Raw genomic sequence first — 19,791 nt, 5'->3', positions numbered from 1 at the left:
GTAGCTAGAAGATTTTTTTTAAAATGAGAAAAATCTTTAAGATACACATCAATGCTTTTTACAGTTCTGACAAATCAGGCTAAATTTGGAAATCTTTTAAAAGCTCATCAAAAGCCCTTTCTATGGCTTTATTGAATGCTGAGAAATAAATGTCTTTTTTTAAAGAGTAATCATGATAATCCATGTAATATGTACATTCTTGAAGAAAACGCAATTTCCACATGTTGCCTGGTAGATCATTTCTAAGTTCACACATGGGTGACTAAATTCCCTGGCATATTGCTTGTGTTTGTGCTGAAACAACAGGCTAGTTTATCTCTGCAGAATATAGCAAGTCAGGAAGGTAGTCATCCATTAGTTTGGACAGCATAGCAGTGGGGGTTAAATTCAGAGAGGGGGAGGGAAGGGAGAGAGAGGCCTCACCAAATTTTGCATTTTAGGTTAGCAGATTGCATTTACCCAACACAACTACACTAAAGGGCTCTAAGGAGTTGGGAGTTGGGATATTCTGAGCAGGAGGAAGATTAATTTGATAATATAGTCTAGTGATGTTGTTAGAGGCAAGATTAATTTTGTAATCTAGCACCGTGACGTTGTTAGAGGCAGGACAATGAACTAGAATATTATTGAAATAACATTTCATTATTTCCATGTAGCTAAGGCTGCCTGCTATTAACTAAATTGGAAATTTTGACATTTTGCCAATGATGATTGTTTTTAAAAAATTATCTATTTACTGTAATTATCTTGCCAAAGACTGAGCTGCATATGACAAAATGCACACTGGGAAAAACTTGACAATAGTTTACCCTAAAGGCTGGAGAAGGTTTTTGTACAACATCAGGAGCCCTTTTATTTATTTTAATTGCAACTGAGCTCTTAGAGCATTTCCACCAACCGCTGCATTAATGACCATCATAGCATAGGTTCCCGGAAGCAAAGGTACGTCCAGGGAAACCTATTACTTTGTAAAAAGTTCATCTCTTAGTGTCTCCAGGACACAAGGAAACATTTAGGGTCTTGTTTATGTCTCCAGAGTACAGAAAGGGGAGAAAAAATGGACTTGGAAAATGCAAAATTGCTCCATTTCAGATGGTTGCCGTAAGTCATCGGTTCTGTGCTGATGGCACCCATAAAATACCTCATTTTTGTGTGTTTCCCTAGGGAATGCCTCTCTTGCACACATAAATAAGAAAGAGATTGGTTTGAGGAAGTTATAACAGATGATCCAGCCAGGTGGCAAAGATGAAGAGGACATGGAAATGGAAACTATCACACAAATATGTTCCTCGGTTTGCCTACTTAAAGGGCAGGGCATGTGGAATGCTTCATAGAAACTCTCACCTGTTGTATTAAGACTCTGTTGACTTTCTGTGATTTCTTATTTCATCTAATTCTGTGTGTGTGTGTGTGTGTGTGTGTGTTGATACTAGGACTTGAACATAGGGCCAGTCAGTGTCCTGTCCTTTAGCTTTGTTGCTCAAGGCTAGTGCTCTGCCATTTGAGCCATATCCCCAGTTCCAGTTTTTTTCAGTGGATAATTGGAAATAAATAGTCTTATGGACTTACCTACTTGAGCTGACTTCAAACTGGCATCCTTAGATCTTACATGTGTGAGCCACTGAACCCAGCTTGTTTTATCTAACTAATTCAGATGGTTCATCTTTTAAAGTGTGCAACACTGAAGAAATCATGTGTCATATAGCACACACGTCAGTTGACCCACACGCTGTGAAGCATAGGAAAAACAATACCAGAACTCATCATGAAAATCCTAGAAAGATTATGTTCATGTCACAAGGTATATATTCTAAATGTACAATTAAAAGAAAAATGTTTAGATTATTGCCCTTCTTTCACTTCTAAGACCACATGTCATTGTCTTCCATGTTTCCTTTCACATTGTCTTGAAATCAAATTCGTTACTTGTAATGACTTTCAGTGCATTTTCTGCAAAGAAGCTGGTATATACGATGAATTTGCTTTTAGATAGGCATTGTTCTGCTGTGTGAAAACTCCAGGAAGGATGGAATCTACTTGAATGTGTTCTTTGGTGAGATGGGAGGTAGAGCACCTACTGTTTTCTCTCTTTTTAAAGCCTCTTTTAAAGCCTGGAGGCCCAGGAGCCTGGGTTTTGAGCTGGTTTTCCAGGTGGTTTCTTAAGGTGTCAGTGAAGCAGTAATAAGCATTGGAACATTTTATTTGAGGCAGGAGAGGTGGGCCATTGTGAAGACTAGCCATACGCATGCGGTGTGAGGTGAAAGGTGGCAGTGATGCTTCATATTTTCCTAAGTTTCTTACTGGATTTGGTGTCAAGGGAAATACCTGTATCTTGATTATGCACTAATTAAAATAGTGATACCAATAATATACATCAGTACATTATATGTAATATATGAGTCCATGTATATTACACATATGCACATAGACATATAGGCATATTCCAGTTTGTGGATACATTTTTTGGAGTTCCTTTTTGACTCTTTTTTTCTGATTGTTTTATTTTATTTTATTTTAATTTTTTTATTGTAATTAGTAAAAGGGTTACATGATATTTGCCAGATAGAAGGTGCATTAATTCACATACATTGATACCCTTTCACATGTCTTGGTACCCATTTCCCTCCCCCCCAAACTCCCCTCCAGTCTTAGTTTTCCCCCCTTCCCTATCAAATTTCAAATACCCAAATACAAATAAATTCAATATATCAGATAACAAAGTGAGATACTATACCAATATGAGATAACCAAGGGATAGCAAAGGAGATGAGAGACAACATAGTACATTAAGGACAACAATTATTCATTATATGGCTTTTGTTTCAATATCCTGGAGGTCCTTTCAATTAGCTTCACATTATATGGCCTTATGTATCAAGATTTTGCTCTATTGCAGATCTCTGCTAGTAGAGCCCAAGGTTTCTACTGATTATGACGAATGAGGGAAACCATTGAGCCTAAGTTCCTTTGAGTCTGGCTTACTTTACTTAATATGACTTTTTCTAAGTCTTTCCATTTCCTAACAAATGGGGTGATGTCATTCTGATTGTTTTATTTTATATACTGAAGAGGAATATCATCGCTGCTCATGATAGGATGATTGACAGAATCACAGTCAAGACAATTTCTGTGTCTTTTCATAGAGTTACATTGTTTTTGATATAGAAGAGCACAGACAACTACCCTTTTAGATAATTTCTGATATCTATTATAATACTACCCCACACTTTTATTATATATTATTATAACTATATAACTATGAATGACTATATATGTACATATATATATAGAGAGAGAGAGACAGACAGAGACAGAGACAGAGATAAAGAGAGACGGAGAAAGAGAGAAATCTGTCCTGTCAATTATTCATTTTATTAAACAGTATTTCTTTCCCTAATTCCTAACAGTTTGGCAACGAATGGGGTTCAGTAATTTTCTGAGACAGCACTCTATCACTTGAGCTACAGTCCTACTTGTAGCATTTGGTGATTAACTGGAGATGAGAATCTTTCAGAGTTTCCTTCCTGGGTTGGCTTCAAATCTTTAGATCTCTGCCTCCTGGGTCACTACGAGGATAAGTGTGAGCCAGTGGCACCTGGTTTTACATCTAAGATTTAAGAGGGATATAAATATCTTGTTATTATAAAGGTAAAAATCTAACCTATGGCTCAAAGAAGCATGTGGCAATAAGTGACATATTCTTATTTCCTTACCTAAGTTCTTTGTTTTTGTGGGTCATGGGGCTTGAACTTGGCCTGGTCTCTATCCCTGAGCTCTTCAGCTCAAGGCTATCACCCTACGGTTGGGCCTTTTGTGCAGAGGGCTGGCTTTGAACCTTGGTCACCAGATCTTAGCCTCCTGAGGATTCAGGCATGAGCCACTGTGCCCAGCTTTCTTACCTAAGTTTTAAGAAAAGAAGTGCTTGGTTTCAAAAATACAGAGATTGCATTAAATATTTTTAATTGTTATTTTAACAGTAATGTACAGAGCAGATTCAGTTAATAAGTCAGGTAATGAGAACATTTCTTTTTGAACAGTGTCACATCTTCCCTCATTCTCTCCCAGTTTTTTCCTCTCCCGTTAGTTGTATAGTTCATTTTTAACCGTCTAGTGAGTACTGCCACTGCATTTGTTCATCCTTTGTCCACCATTTCTGTGTTCCTCCTTCCCTCCTCCAAACAGATACACTTACATACAGACAAAAGGTACAGAAATAAAAAAAAATAATGACAAGGGAGGAAAAACAAACAGAAAGCAAAATAATATTTAAAAACCTCTTGTTCCCTTTTTTGAAATTCACTTCGATAAGCATCATTTTATATGATCATATATACATAGCTATTGAGCCTCTGTGATCCTCTCCTAAGAATATCCTCCTTTTGTCTCACTGTGCGAATGTCTAGAGTCCTGTGTATTTGCATTAGGTATGTTTTAAGTGAAAAAATAATGTGAAGCAAAGTAGAAACAGAATTATCTCTTTGAATCAAGTGCTCAGCCATGTAAAAGAACAAAATGTGGACACTGGGCTTAACATGTCTGCCTCTCTGGATTGTGTGGTGGCATCTTGAGTTAATGCATACAGTCACATAACAAAACAGCATGAAGACTCAGTATGTTTTGAACATAGGAACATTTACCAGCCTTGGCAACTTGAGCCTCATTTCCACAGAGCCCCAGTGACAGATGAGAGATGATGGCTGGAGGAGATAATTTCTTTATCTTTAAAGAATGACATTATAGTCCGTAATGCAGGGCATTCAAAAGCTATAATGGGGGAGCAGGCCAGATCTTATTATGGTGTGCTGAAGCATTGTGCAGAGACCGGATTTATCAGATCTCTGAGCAGACTGGCCCAGTAGGGCATGCATCTGATCATGGCTAATGTAATCTTTGCTTTGGGGTGGTAAAATTTGACAAAACCATGCTGTGCAGTGGTCATTACTAAAATGGAAGCTCTGACTCCATCTCTCCAGTTGATATCGTGATTCCCCTAATTGTTTTTCTTTGTTCCTAAATAAACCTTAGACTTGCTTTTTTCTTTTTTTTAAGTGATATATTTTAAGACTATGTCTAAGCTCTTTGCTTAACTCCCAGTTTTGCCTCTTTCTCAATCCTTCCTCCTTCTCCTCTTTCTTTTCTCCCCCTTTCTTCCTTTCATCTTCCTGTCATTGCCTTTCCTTCCCTTCCCTCTGTAGCCTATCACCTCTTCCCTTCTTTTCTCTCTTCTTCTTCACCTAATTCTCTTCTTTCTCTCTTTCCCCTCCTCTGTTCCCCTGCCTCACTCCCTTCTTCTCTCTCTCCCTCTTTTCTGAAGGAGGAGGAAAAAAAATAAGCTACAGGTTTTTTTTTTGCTAAAGGATAAGGATAATAAAATATTTCTGACCAAACAAAATGATCAACTTTAAAATTACAACATTTCATCAGGAAACTAACAGTTCATCAGGAAAGCAGAATGTTTTTCTTCATCTGAATATTCATTCTTTAAATTCCTAGCATTTCATTTTAATAATGAATCTCTCTCGAGCAATGTTTAACTTCCTGCACCCTCCCTATGTTCTTAGACTATGTGTTGAAGAACATAAACATTTATTACAATCAATTTTAGCAATATCTTACGCCAGACTAATTACACATGACTACAAAATATGCTTTTCCCCCATTATTCTTACATAGAAGAACAGGTTGTGGCAAATTCTTGACAATATTTAAGTTGTACAAAATTATGGAGCATTTACTTTTAAGGATATGTAAATGCTAAAAATAGAAATAACTCATGTCTTCTCAAACATTAACAGTGTTTATAATATTGGCTATAAAGACTGTATCAAAATCCTGATTATGTTCATAAAGATATCAAAAGAAAAAATGAATAGCCTTGTGGTCGTGTTTTATGCTTCTGGTGATCGGGATTCTCAATCAGTGTGTGGTTTGTGGAATAATTTAAAGTTCTTGTTTGTCTGAGTTCTTATTTATATTTATAAGCATTCACTTCCTTTTCCTGTTTCCTTGTCAGAGTAACTTACTGTCTCATTATAAGGTAGCAAAAGCAACTGCCTTGGAAACAAGAGAGTCTCCTTAAACATCTCCACAGTACATTTTACAAGCTCTTCCAATTGTCAAGACTCTTGCAGTGCCTCAAAAAATGAGAAATTCAGAGCACTCGCTATTAATTATGAAAAGCAAACAGTTGTACATTGGTGAAACAAAACACTTACATCTTCAGGAAAATGCCATGGGATAATGTGATGATGTTTTCCAAAATGGAGAATAAAGCCTCCATTTTACATGGAGCTGTTCTGAAAATACAAGTTCACGTTGCCTGCTTCGCCACTGAATATAGGCTGCTAGTCCTCGAGTGTTTGGTAGTCATTGTCCGATTACTGGTTTCAGGGGAAAGATGCATTTAGTACGTTAAAGGGGGTGTTGGAACATTGCAGATTTTATATCCTAGGATAATGTCTGGAAAGCAATTTGCTGATCATCTATTACACTAAACAGAATAGCTTTTCAAAGCACTGAGTTGAAAGTCACTGTGACCTTGAAATCTATGTCCTTTCTCCAACACTTTTCTTAGTCTTTGTAGATCCCAATGTGGAATTCTCAGACCCAAGGGCCTTTGTTTCTTCAGATTGTCCTAACAAAATATAATAGACATGGCTAGCTTTACACCAAAATTCCTTTTCTGATCATTATGAAGTCTACAGAGTCCAAATTCAAAGTGGCAGGGCATCATTTCTGGTGAGCACTCACGTCCTGGTTTGCAGGTGGCTTCTCGCTGTGTCTTCACGTGATCATTCTGTACATCACTGTCAAGGCCACAGTCCCTGTCTTTATTACCTCTTTATTCATCCTTGTCTCTAATGACCCTTGGTCCAGAGGCAGTCACACTGTGGGTTAGGGCTTCCCCTGATGGATTTTGGCACCCCCACAGCAACCAAGAATTGATCATTCTGCTTTTTAATTCCCATGTAGAAAGTCATGCTTTTTCCTATAAGGCAGTCCCTGGATCTTTGACTAGAAATGGACACCAGCAGTAGATCAAACCAAAATCACCTCTTATGAATTATACCAAAATGATGAGTAACCTTCAAATTCTGTTGTTTAGGTGACTTTATAAGAAGCAAGCTATTGCAGCCTTGACATTCCCAGCATTTGGGTGGAAATGGCTTTGTGCTGTTTAAAAACATCTCTGTCTTCTGTTCAACAGGTGCCAGAAGTACACTGTGCTACAGACAATCAAAAGCATCTCCAGATATATGAAAACATTCTCAGGGGAGAAAAATTCCCCCAGCCAAGAACACTTGTTTGACAGGAACAGTCAACATATTTTGGAATTTTGAAGAGCATTTGCATTCTTTATATATTTATTTTGCTAAATCTGGGCTTGGGCTCAGAGCCTGAGCACTGTCCTTGGACTTTCTCAAGGCTAGAGCTCTACCACTTGAGCCTCAGCACCACTTCCAGCTTTTTTCTATGTGTGTGGTACTGAGGAATTGAACCCAGGTCTTCATGCATGCTAGGCAAGCACTCTACCATTAGGCCAAACTCCTGGCCCCATTCTTTTTATTTTTATAATCTCAACTTATTTCTCAAAAATAGAAAAATAATTAAAGACCATGTCAATATATTGATGGGGTATATTGAAGTTCCTTCCATCCTATTCATTAATTCTCAAGCTTAAATCTTTAACAGTGTCTTCTCATATCATGTCAAATAAAGCCCATATGTTATTATTGAGGTTGGTTAAGCTTGCTACTCTCTTTCTCATTTACTTCTGGCTCAACACATCTGTTAGCTTTTCTATCTAGTCCTTGACTAATGCAAGCATTTTTCTGTTTAGGAATTTTCACAATCCAGCTCTTCTCTCCATATGCCTATCCTTAAAGCTTTAGTTCAAATTCAACCTCCTTTGCCAAGAACTGCGGGCCACCTTTCCAAATATCAAACACCTGTTCACCAAACCAAGCGCTAGACTAGCCCATGAAGCATTAACACTGCCTGAAATCATGTTGTTGTTTCATAGTTCTTCTCTGTCTTTTCCTTATATTAAGGTTATGTATCTTTTGAATGTAAGCTTTGAGGGTAGGGGTCTTGTGTCTTTGCTTCCCCCAAATCAAAAGGTACCTGTCTCAGAATTGAGATTTTGTCCAAATGTGTTGTCCAGGATTTAAGTTAATAAAGAAATCCTTAGTTTTGCTTGTATGGCTTCTGTATTTTATTTTATTTTATTTTTTACTAAAATCAGATTTCTTCTTCTTGGATGTTACTCTTTCCTACCTCAGGCTCCTCTAAGAAAATCAAGAAGCAGAGTCACTGAATATATAAACCATTTCAATTATATTTGCCTTCTTTTATATTAAACACTAGATACTAAACCCAAAGAGAGAGAGAGAGAGAGAGAGAGAGAGAGAGAGAGAGAGAGAGAGAGAGAGAGAGAGAGAACTTTTAGACACATGAATCCTATTTTTATTTTTTTAAAGATACATACTTCTCATATGTTTGCAAATGTGTCATTGGATTTAAATGAAAGACAATTTTAGCTCTATCCCAGTCTTCTTTTCTAGATCTAAAACATCTTAAGAGAAAGAATCTCCACATACTTCAGCATCAAAGTGTATTACCGATACCAAAAATACTTGTAAAGCAGAGTAATAGATAAAAACTCCACAGAACTAGATTTTATTTGACAGTCCTGAGACTTTTCTCAATGACTGCACAAAAGCGTTAAATAGAAATGGCCCAGGGATTGGCGCTGAATCAATATGCGCCTGTAAGTTTGTGAAATCAATTTTTTTTTGCTCCTCAGATACAGGAATATTGATGTAACTGATGCTGTGTAACTCCTATTAATTGCCTACAGTGACAGAGAATTTATCAATTACTTATTGACTTCTTTGAGACCATGGGAAACTAGAGATAGCTCCAAGGTTAAGTGTAGAGTATAAAAGCCTTGCCTAGATGAGTGAGGGCATGTAACTGAAAAGCAGGCAGATTTTTATCACACTAAAGAGCTACATAAATGAATATCTACAAAAATGATATTTGAGCTTACAAAAAATGCATGCCTCTCCTCTATGTGTATCTTCCTTCAGGCACTGGGTACATCTCAGAATTGTCTCTGTGAAAGTTCATGATAGAATCCCTACCAATTGCATCACTAGTTAACCTCTGCTGACACCGTTTACTAGCAATTGCTGTCCTTATTATCTTCAGATAATGCCAGAAGAACAAATTATTTGAAATGCTCTTCTCTGTCCCAAGTGACCGGGAAGCTAGTACATGGAGGATTAAGGAAAAAAGGTTACAGGAAAGAAACAAAGAGAAAGAATCTCTACAGATATTAAAACTTCAACAATCTAGAAGACCTTTATAACTATCTGTCCATTTTTATTAACTGCTAACTTTTGGATGACCTATTCTATGGCCCCAGAAATATTAACCATGTTGTATAATATCTCAACATTTGGTTATTGTAGTTGGAAGAAGTATAAAACAACACGTGTGGGCAGGGTTAGGATGCATGCTGATATTATTTTCATGCTTTTGTTGCTGAGGAGGTTTGATCAAGGAGGTTAATGCAAAGGCATTTCAAAATAGCATTTAATGAATTTCAGAATGTATAACTGAGTCAGGCTCTGGAGGTTCACTCTGTAATTAGCTACTAGCAAGGCTCTGAATTCTAACTGTCCCTAACACACACACACACACACACACACACACACACACACACACACACACACACACACAGAGGTAAAGATAGGCACCTAATGGATGCTTGTGAATTGAAACCAATTCATTCAGTTAGATTACTAGAAAGTATTATGTGGAAAATATTATAATGAATCTCACAATATGGTTAACAATGGGTGGCTGATAAGATTAGTTAGTGTTATTTAATAACTCAGGCTCATGCTATAGAATATACATGGCCTATAATTCAAGCTTTTCTCCCCAAAGAATGACTTCTCAAAGTTTTAGCACAGATGGTATGGATTAAGTTAATACAATACAATGGTTTCCTGCAACATTACCATTTATCTTCTGTGATTTTATATTATTATTATTATTACTATTATTATTATTATTGAGTAGTTGTATAAAGTGGTTACAATTTGGTAAGTTGGGTTATGAGTAAAATGCTTGTCAGTCAATGTCTTGTGATTTTTTTTTTGCCAGTCCTGGGCTTGAGCTCAGGGCCTGAGCACTGTCCTTGGACTTTCTCAAGGCTTAGCACTCTACCATTTGAGCCTCAACACCACTTCTGGCTTTTTTCTATGCATGTGGTACCGAGGAATCGAACCCTGATCTTCGTGCATGCTAGGTAAGCACTCTACCACTAGGCCAAACTCCTGGCCCCAATGTCTTGTGATTTTTGAGATTTTTCTCTGGCTTTGATTCAAGATAATCTATCAAATACTCTATTCTCTTCTTCTATTTAATTGTCTGCACTTTATTATTTATAGTCAGTGTTTCAGTTATAGGGGATCTGAAGTTCTCTTTTTATAAAAATTTAAAAATGGATATGGATATATAGTATTAAGAAGAGAAATAATAACATAGTAGATTCAATATACAAATAACTTAATGAATGAAATAATTATTCATTTTCTATGACTTCTGTGACTTCAGCTAACCTTTCTATGTCTTCTGTGACTTCAGCTAACCTTCTTTAGGATAAGCTTCCTTCCTGAACTAATCTTCCTTCCTTCCTTCCTTCCTTCCTTCCTTCCTTCCTTCCTTCCTTCCTTCCTTCCTTCCTTCCTTCCTTCTTTCCTTTCTTCCTCTTTTTGTGCTGGTCCTGGGACTTGAACTCAGGCCTGGGTAACTGTTTTTTAGCTTTTTTGTTGTTTTTTCTGGGAGCAAGTAACTAAAGCCAAATATCATCTCCTTTTAAGTGGAACAAGCATTCAGCTGCGTGAAATAATGAGAAAAAATAACATATACATGATTGTACATATACATGATCATCCAAAAGACTTAAGAATTATAAAAACTGCCTTTATAGGAATCAGGAAAACACATTGTCTTGGGAAGTGAATAAATGTGAGTACAAAGAATGGACAGTGTAGATCAGTCAGAAACCACCATTAATTGAGACATACTTATGTTAGACCAGGTGGCAGAAGAGTAGCCACATGGAAATATGTTTTAGTTTTGAAGGACCATCTTCATGGCTCACACATTTAACAGAGGCGTCTATTGGTTCAGTAACGTGTGCCAGATCCCAGAGCCAAGACAGATGCAGCATTTGAGTCCACATTTACTGGGTTCTGTTTAACCTCATTTCCTATTACTTCCTTCTTCCTTTTCTGAAGTCACCAGCTAGGAAGTCACATCATTGCTGACTCCCATGATTGCTTTCAAGGGGCAGAGAAGTGTCCCTCAGCCTTTCAAGGTTGAGTTCTAGAAGAAACAAGACTGACGCATGAAGTTTCTTTCGTATAAATGATAGGCTGGACATATATTTTTCTTTGATGAATCGCTTTTTGTTTTAACCCCAGATAAGTTCCCACATTTCTTTTTAAACAACATCATATTCATCTAATATGTGAGAAAGCCAAACCTTATTTCATCCCATTTTGCAAGGTGTCTCTAATAGTTGGGGATGGATAGAAAGGATGTGTATGTGGCTATAAAGAGAGCCACAATTAATTACGTTTTGTGATTGCACATAACAGGAAGAAGGCTTAAAGTGTAGGACAGATATTGACTAAGGTTCAGGTGACAATTATACATTAGTTACCAAAATTGTTCAATTAGGACAGAAGGGCAAAATACAAGGTACTATAAGTTAAAGATTACTACAGTCAGGCCTAATGTGGTCTTGTTGTAAGAAAATAACTTAATATCACAGAAACAGTAACTTTCATCAACATTTCTAACAGTGCTTTTAAATGATAATGATCTCAAACCGCCTGCTGTTTTATGAAGTTATTACAATTAAGGGGCTGTGTGGTTGGCATCAGATTTATTGGAAAAGCAGGGTTACTATTTTTAAACAAATGTAGTGGTATGAGGTGAACAATATTATGATAGTTGGTAATGTTAAAAGTCACATTTTAAAAAGTGTATAAACCTAACTTTCAGGATGAGAATTGAACATACTTGATTTTTTCATATATTTTTATTGTAATTAATAGAAGGGTTACATTATATTCACCAGATAGAAGGTGCATTACTTCACATACATTGATACCTTTTCTCATGTCATGATCCCCATTTCCTCCCCAGCACCCCGTGGCTCATGTTGTTTTCCCCCTTCCCTATCCAATTTCAAATAACCCATCAGGCATGCTTGATTTTTATCCTGAAGAGATTATAACCTAAAAGTTGATATTATTTTCAGATACAAGATGATTCTGTCTGTGTTAGGGATAAAAAGGATTTGTTTCAACTCGCAGATAAAATGGAATATTGCAGACATGGGAAAGGAAAGCATATATGCTACTACCAATGCACACTTTCACAGCAGTAATAATGAGCATTTAGTTTGTGTGGTTGCACTGATCCTCCTGCTATTATGCACCAAAGAAATAGCTGATACCTTGCACATTGTCTGGAAGAATTGTTGCGCATATGGAAAGAGAGCATATTTCACTTATAATTTCAGGGAACATCTTGCACAATATTCTTCCTAGTAATCTTATTTTCAACCTAGGGTAATATGATCATGATGGTGATCATCATCATCATCATGAAAAAGCTAATAAGATTCATTATTGTTATTGCATGCTATTATTAGTCTCATTGCTATTTCCAAGGGAAACCATTGAAATATCTATTAGTACAATTGCTCTCTCACTCATTGGTTGTTGGCTTTGCCAGTCTAATTTCAAAGATTAAAAAAAATCAATCCATGTCTGAATATGTTTTGTTTTTGTAGTTGTTACTTTGCTTGCTGATGGATGTTTAGTGAGACTCTGTGAAACTGGAAGAGAGAAATTAAAAAAAATCATTTAGTGACAATTAGACTGTATGGGTTCTGAATTGACTTAAATTTGTTTTATAATAATTCAATATTTATAGATTCACTTCTGATCTGAAGATGTTGTTCCAGTGATATCAGTAGATTCCTTGAGGGAATATGATACCCAAAGTATATTTATCGGCTGATTTTCAGCTCTAAAGATCCTTTTGGAGTTCAAAGCCAGCCTGGTCTACTTAGTGAGTCAGACCAGCCTGGTCTTCAAAAACGAAACAAGGAGCCAGGTGCTGATGACCCACGCCTGTCTCAGAGGAAGGAGGCCTGAGGTCCATCATTCAAAGCCAGCCTGACAGGAAGGTCTGGGAGAGTCTTAGCTCCACTTGACCTCTGGAAAACTGAAAGTGGCACTGTGGTTCCAGGCCCTGAGTGAAAGAGCTCAGGGATGGTGCCTAGGCCTTGAGTTCTAGTCCCATAACTGACAAAAAAAAAAAGGCAACGTAAAACAACCACTCCCCCATTAAGAAACCCTGAAGGCTCTGGGTCCATATAAAAAGGTATATTGGAATATAGATGGATGATTTGTTATATGCTGACAATTTTTTACATTTGGAAATTCTGAAATTCGGTGTATTTTGAACTTTGTAATTTAATTTAAAAATCACCCTACACTTGCTCTTTGCTCTTTAAAAATGTCAAAAAATCAAACACTCCTATAACCTAAAGTGCTTCTATATAAACTATGAAAATATAAAACACAAATTTGGGTTGAGTTCAGAGCGCTTTAAGTTTAAAGGAATGTGGATGATTTTTAAAATAGTTTAAAAATCTTACCAAATCTTACTTTATATTAACTTACCATTTTTTTCTTTCATAGATATTGCCAAATCTTACTTTACATTAACTTACTGTTTTTTTCTTTTTTATTGTCCCCTAACTTTTGTGCTTTGAAGTTTGAATTTGTTGTGTTTTATAGAAAGAACTCATCACCACCGTAAAGTTTAATCTCTCCTCCTTTGAAAATAAAAGGTTCTGTTCCCTGTCACATTATTTTTTTCATAGTTTTTGGTGGCGTTTTGTATTATTTCAATTGCCTTTGTAATTTTATTTACACGTTTCATAGATTTTTCTCTTATCTTTGCTTATAGAATAATTTCATGTAAGAAGGAGAAAGGAAGTCGGGTACTAGTGGCTCATACTTGTAATCCTAGATACGCAGGAGGCTGAGATCTGAAGATTTTGGTTCAAAGCCAGTCTGTCAGAGAAGTTTGTGAAACTCTTAATTTCAATTAGTTACCCAAAAGCTGAAAAGCAAAGCTGTGGCTCAAGTGGTAAATAGCTAGTTTTGAGCAAAAATGAAGTTCAACGACAGTGCCCAGGTTTTGGGTTCAAGTTCCAGGAGTAGCACCAAACAAACAACGCCCCCCACCCCCGCAAACATATATGTCTTCCTCCATGGCTTCTGATGGCTCTTCCTCTATCTTCCATCACTTCACAGGCTTTAGCACCAGGTACAACTAATGGAAAACTTCATGCACATCTTTCAAATGCAAATGAATGCTTTCTATGATAAAAGTTAAAAGTCATGAATACTTCCTTGTACAAGGATTCCAGTAAGATGGGTGATCAGTGGAAACTAGCAGTTATCCAGAAAGAACACGGAGATTCCACTTTATCCAGAAAGGACTCGGAGATTCCGCTCTTCCTCTAAAACAGAGGGAGAGGTTGGAAGATGGCACTTGTTTCAGGTAAAATAATAACAGCCAGACTCAATCTAATGATGTGGAATGGCTGTGTGTGGCCCTGTAAACAGTTCTATAATGTATGGCTTTTCCTTCCCACATAGCAATTGTCTTCCATTGGTAGAAACGTTCCAGAAAAAGCAAACTCTCCACTATTGCATGAACAAAAATCAGTGATTCCACGAGTTCTTTCTAACAGCCACATGTGCTGCAGAAAAAAATTGCAGAACTTAATTTAATTGCTTTTCTTGGCAAGTAATTATCTTTCCGGTCTTGTCTAACTTATGTTTCATGCTAATTTGATTGAAATATTTGTGTGATTCTTCTCATTCCCATGGTTTTTCAGTTTTTATTTTATCTGTGGCAGTTTACATTTCTATAATTTATCTCTGTTTTTCATCTTTCTCCTTGTGGAGTTCTTTTGCCACATGTGTTTTAGGTAAAGATGAGATGACTTGGAAATGTTAAGAGATTTCTTTCTGGAAGAACATTTCTAAGAGTGACTGGCAAGATTTCTCAAGCTCTTTCCAAATGGTTCAAAAGGAGATTGAAGAATCTAGTATCACCATAGATTTAACTTCTTTAACTGGACATTTATTTTTATGATGCCAACTATATGCCTTTGGGTATTTGGCTTTTATGAAGGATAGTAATTTAAAAAGGAACTATAATAATACTATCACTTCAAAGAGTCGCCATTTGAGATTTTGCTCTTGTGGACATACTCCCATTTCAAAGGTGGGCCTACAGATAGCAAAGATTATAAGTTAAGTTGTTATACAAATTGTAGTTTATTAACTGCAATAGTAGTTTATTACTACCTTTTCCTCATGTATAATTCTATACAATATAGTGACCAAAGATAAACAGAAGATACTCCCCTTAGAAAGGAGTATTGAGTACCATGTGACTGTTGAAGCAAAACCTAAAGTGGGTGTATTCCCCAAAAGGAATATAACAAAACTAAAGAGCCTCATGCTACTTTTGTCTTCAAGCTATATTTGACATGGTAGAATATACAAACTAATTGTTAATGTTAAGATTGCCTATTTCTTTTGACTTTCTAAAGCTCTCCTTGCTAGGAAATCTTAAATGGACATCTGTAGCTTATGTTACATTTCTGATGGAGACAGCTATTGAGAAATTAGTATAGGAGGTACATTCCAAGAGTTAAGTCACAGATGCTGCTGACCCCCAGAGAGTGATTTTTCCTAGATATCCGTATTTCTGATAGTGTTTAATTAATAAAGTATGAGTATGAAATGTGCAAAATAATCGCCAATAGTGAAATAATAGTGTGCTGTTCTAAAATGTGAACTGATGTGACTCTGCAGTGTTCTCTCTTTTTCCTCCTCCCCTGACATAGGCTATGGATAGATACCCTGGAAAAAAGGATGGGACAGAGTAAGACAGTGAGAGATTGCATCAGCTCAGTGAGGATGGCATTTGAAAACCTATGAATTATTTATTTCTAACCACTGAAACCATGGAAAATGGAATCTTAGGTCATCACGGTAACTTTATTTACCTAATGAAAGAAAACTGTCATCTTTATGCTTGAAGCCTGGAGCACAGAGAGACTGAGATCTATTGCATGGTTAAGGTGGTTAAACTTAAGTATGATTAGAAGGAATCCTGGTTCTATCTATGTCTGGATACTCAAGAAATCATGCAGGCCAGGTGTCGATGGTGCATGCCTTATATTCCTAGCTACTTTGAAGGCTGAGACAAGTTTACTTTCTCAGTGGTAGTTTTCTAATGAACCGTTTAATGGCAACCTCATGAGTTCAGGTCTCGTATTCTTACAAAACTTCAAGTTAGATTTAGTAAGAACTAAATCTCGGTGTAATCCTGTACACCTGTTTCTTTTTTTCCCGTAATTATTTTCTTTGGTATGGAGTATGTGTCTTATGGTGTTCTATTTTAATGTTCTTCTAGGCTTTTGCTTTCTTACAGAAGCAGACATGACATGATTCATTACAGGCAGTGTCTGGAATTCAGAAACATTTCTCTGATAATATGCTTCTCAGATTATCCTAACTGAATTAATAGCGAGAGAGTCTATGTGTACTAGTTGTCATGAAATCACAACATAGAGGATTATTAATAGATTAAAATTGTTTGGAGGTTCGCTTGACCTACATGTTAGACCTCGATTGCAAGCATGTCATTAAAGTTACTTCCTTTTACCCTACCTTTACCACAACGGGATGCTGCTCGTGGCCCATGTCACCAACCTGACTTTGTCTATTAACAGGAAGCACCCAACCATACTCTTTATATTCTCAAAGTATTCTTCAAAAATACCTTTAAATGTAGTATTTTCATGTCGTTACACTATTTAAATGGCTGATTATTAAATTATATGCCAGAAGGAAATAATTGAAGTCATTTGTATCACCGTTAATTTCTTTCTAAAATAGGGAATGTAGAAAATAGGCCACAAGAGAGCTACAACAAAGAGGCCAAATTGGCTCCACTGATGTAATTCACAAGTCCTAAGATAGCTTTATACAATGCAGTTCACTCCAGCCTGATTGTGCCAGAACAGGTTTTCCTGAAAGACTCACATTGGCCTCAGTGACCTGTTTTGTTTCCCTGTGTGTCTAAGGCTTTTCATTTGAAACAGCACGCCTTGGGATGTGAGCGTGATTGACACAAATGGACATAACCTAATCCATTTCTTCTCCCTGTTTCTAGCCTTGTTCTGTTACACTCTAAACCAATTTCTCTAGACCTGAAAAGTGAGAGAAGTTGCCTTCACAGCCAGGTTATCACTCCTGCAGGCCTGTCTTCTTCAAAGCTTCTGGTTGGCACCCAAAGAAGGCCTTCTGATTTCTTGGTGCATGTTATTATAAATGCTGGGGTGAACATGTTGACAGTCAGCTGGTGATAAATCTTGGTGGGGGCCCTTGTGGCTTCCTTTACATATGGCATTTTATATTAAAGAAAAAATAAGAGCCATACAGACAACTAAAGAAGTAGATAACCTCAGACCATGTCAGCAATAATCAGCTGTATTTGTCAGAACCCGTGGTTGCAAGCAATAGAAATGAAACCTTAAATCTGATTTGAGGAAACCAGGAAAGAATGATTTATTGATTCATACAATTAAAAAATGGCTGGTGGCCAGATCTACCTTAAATATGGCATGATGGAAGAAGTTCAGGTGATGTTTACCAGCAGTTGGTTTCTCTGGGTTGGTCATCAGTGCTTATTCCTGTGTCATATCTATTCTTGGCAGACTGTCCCTTTGCGGTGATGTGATGTCTGTCACCTGCCATATTAAGTGGCTCCCCTCATTATCTTCGATGAAAGAGATAAGCTCCAATTTTAGCAACTTCCTAAAAAGACCCTGGTACTGGCGTTGGCTCATTTTCCATAGCTCAACCATCCTAGGTGTTCCCAGTGTAGAATGTTTGGATAGGGAGACCTATTGTGGAGCTGGTGTCAAATAAGGATATCCTTTTAAACACAGGGTAGGTAATACTGATCAATTTCCAAAGCAATATGTGAAGCTATTACCAGGAAATCGTTCTGGAAGTTGACACATGAGCTTGATAAGTACATCTTGCCTTCAAAAGAACAACTTCCTTCCTTTCCTTTCCTTTCCTTTCCTTTCCTTTCCTTTCCTTTCCTTTCCTTTCCTTTCCTTTCCTTTCCTTTCCTTTCCTTTCCTTTCCTTTCCTTCCTTCCTTCCTTCCTTCCTTCCTTCCTTCCTTCCTTCCTTCCTTCCTTCCTATCTCTCTCTCTCTCTCTCTCTCTCTCTCTCTCTCTCTCTCTCTCTCTCTCTCTCTCTCTCAAATAATTCATGGAACAAACACCTTTAATCTTCCTACTATAACATATTCTGTGGAAAATTGCTCAGATATTTAATGACACAGAGAAATGTTCTTAAAATGTAGTTGTCATTCAGAAAATTATGGCTTTTATGTCTGTGAACAAATCCCATTGTCTTATGCATACTTGCCTTTTCATATTTATAGCTTTTAAACAAAGAATACATTAAATAGTTGTGAAATAGAATAAGCATGGTTTCTTCATTCATAGTTGAAAGTATAGGGATTTGCATGTAGACAGTAAACGTGTCATATCAACAACATATTTTCCACAAAGGAGTAGAAATATAGAATACATGCAGGTGAGAGAGAGCACTCGTCAAGGCAGTAAAGCAGTAAGGACAGCCAGTGAAGCCATATTGCCTGTACATGTTTTGTAACAACATATTATCCATACATGGAAAAGTTTAATACCTATATGTGGTGAGCTTTAACAATGCCCTGAAAGAACTCTCTGATGACACTAACATATAGATTTATCTTCTTAAATAGTACCATGGTATCCCATCTGACCTTAAGAAAATGTCAAGTAATTCTCTGGAAATAGAACTACAAAATGGTAACCTCTTAGAAGGAAAGCTCCCTCTGTAAAGGATCTGCTAATCATTTCCAAGTCTCAGTAGAAATCAATACCCAACTATTGTTTAATTGGTGAATTCAGTGTGACCTAATCATCGCGACGAGGCCTGCCATCCAGGAAGTATATTCCTTGGGGAAATTGGATGAACCTCAGGAATAAGGAGTTAATTGCAGAGTGACAATGAACATGGTTTCAATCAGAGAGAGAGAGAGAGAGAGAGAGAGAGAGAGAGAGAGAGAGAGAGAGAGAGAGAGAGAGAGAGAGAGAGAGAGAGAGAGAGAGAGAGAGAGAGAAGATAGAGTGAAATCTCGAGGTTCTGATGTGCCTATTTTATTATTAATTAGCATGAACTTTAATTAAGCATGACACCAGGCTAGGTGCTGTACCAGAGACACAGTCTAAACCAATTAGCAAGGTCTGACAGAGAAACTTGGAACTTAAATCAGGTCTTAGGTTTTTCATTGAGAGTCGAAGGCAGGGAAGGTACATCATGAATGCTTTCCAACATCTACCTTTTTGCTCAGACTGCCTTCCTCTTTCCCTTGGCTTCAAGGCAGATTCATATACACCATTCCTGTGCTCATGTTAGAAATAAACAAACAGCACCATGAAATGGTCCTGTGTGGAGGACCTACTTGAATGTTGGGGGTCTTGGCAAGGACCACTTTCTAACTATAGGGTGATACAAACAATTAACCTGGCTAGACG

General features: G+C 37.1%; 1 long non-coding RNA gene across 1 annotated transcript in view; it reads left to right on the top strand.

Annotated features, from left to right (window-relative positions):
• Positions 1-14,623, top strand: part of LOC150044541 (uncharacterized) — a 104,527-nt gene extending 89,904 nt beyond the window's left edge. The window contains exon 3 of the long non-coding RNA XR_016533121.1: positions 14,421-14,623. This is a non-coding gene — a long non-coding RNA (uncharacterized LOC150044541). The remainder of the gene's footprint in view (positions 1-14,420) is intronic.
• Positions 14,624-19,791: the final 5,168 nt, after the last annotated feature.

Source organism: Megascapheus bottae, chromosome 29, assembly GCF_031878675.1.
Source record: "Megascapheus bottae isolate mThoBot1 chromosome 29, mThoBot2.hap1, whole genome shotgun sequence".
NCBI classification, from domain to species: Eukaryota; Metazoa; Chordata; class Mammalia; order Rodentia; family Geomyidae; genus Megascapheus; species Megascapheus bottae.
This window is presented reverse-complemented; position numbering and strand designations above follow the sequence as displayed.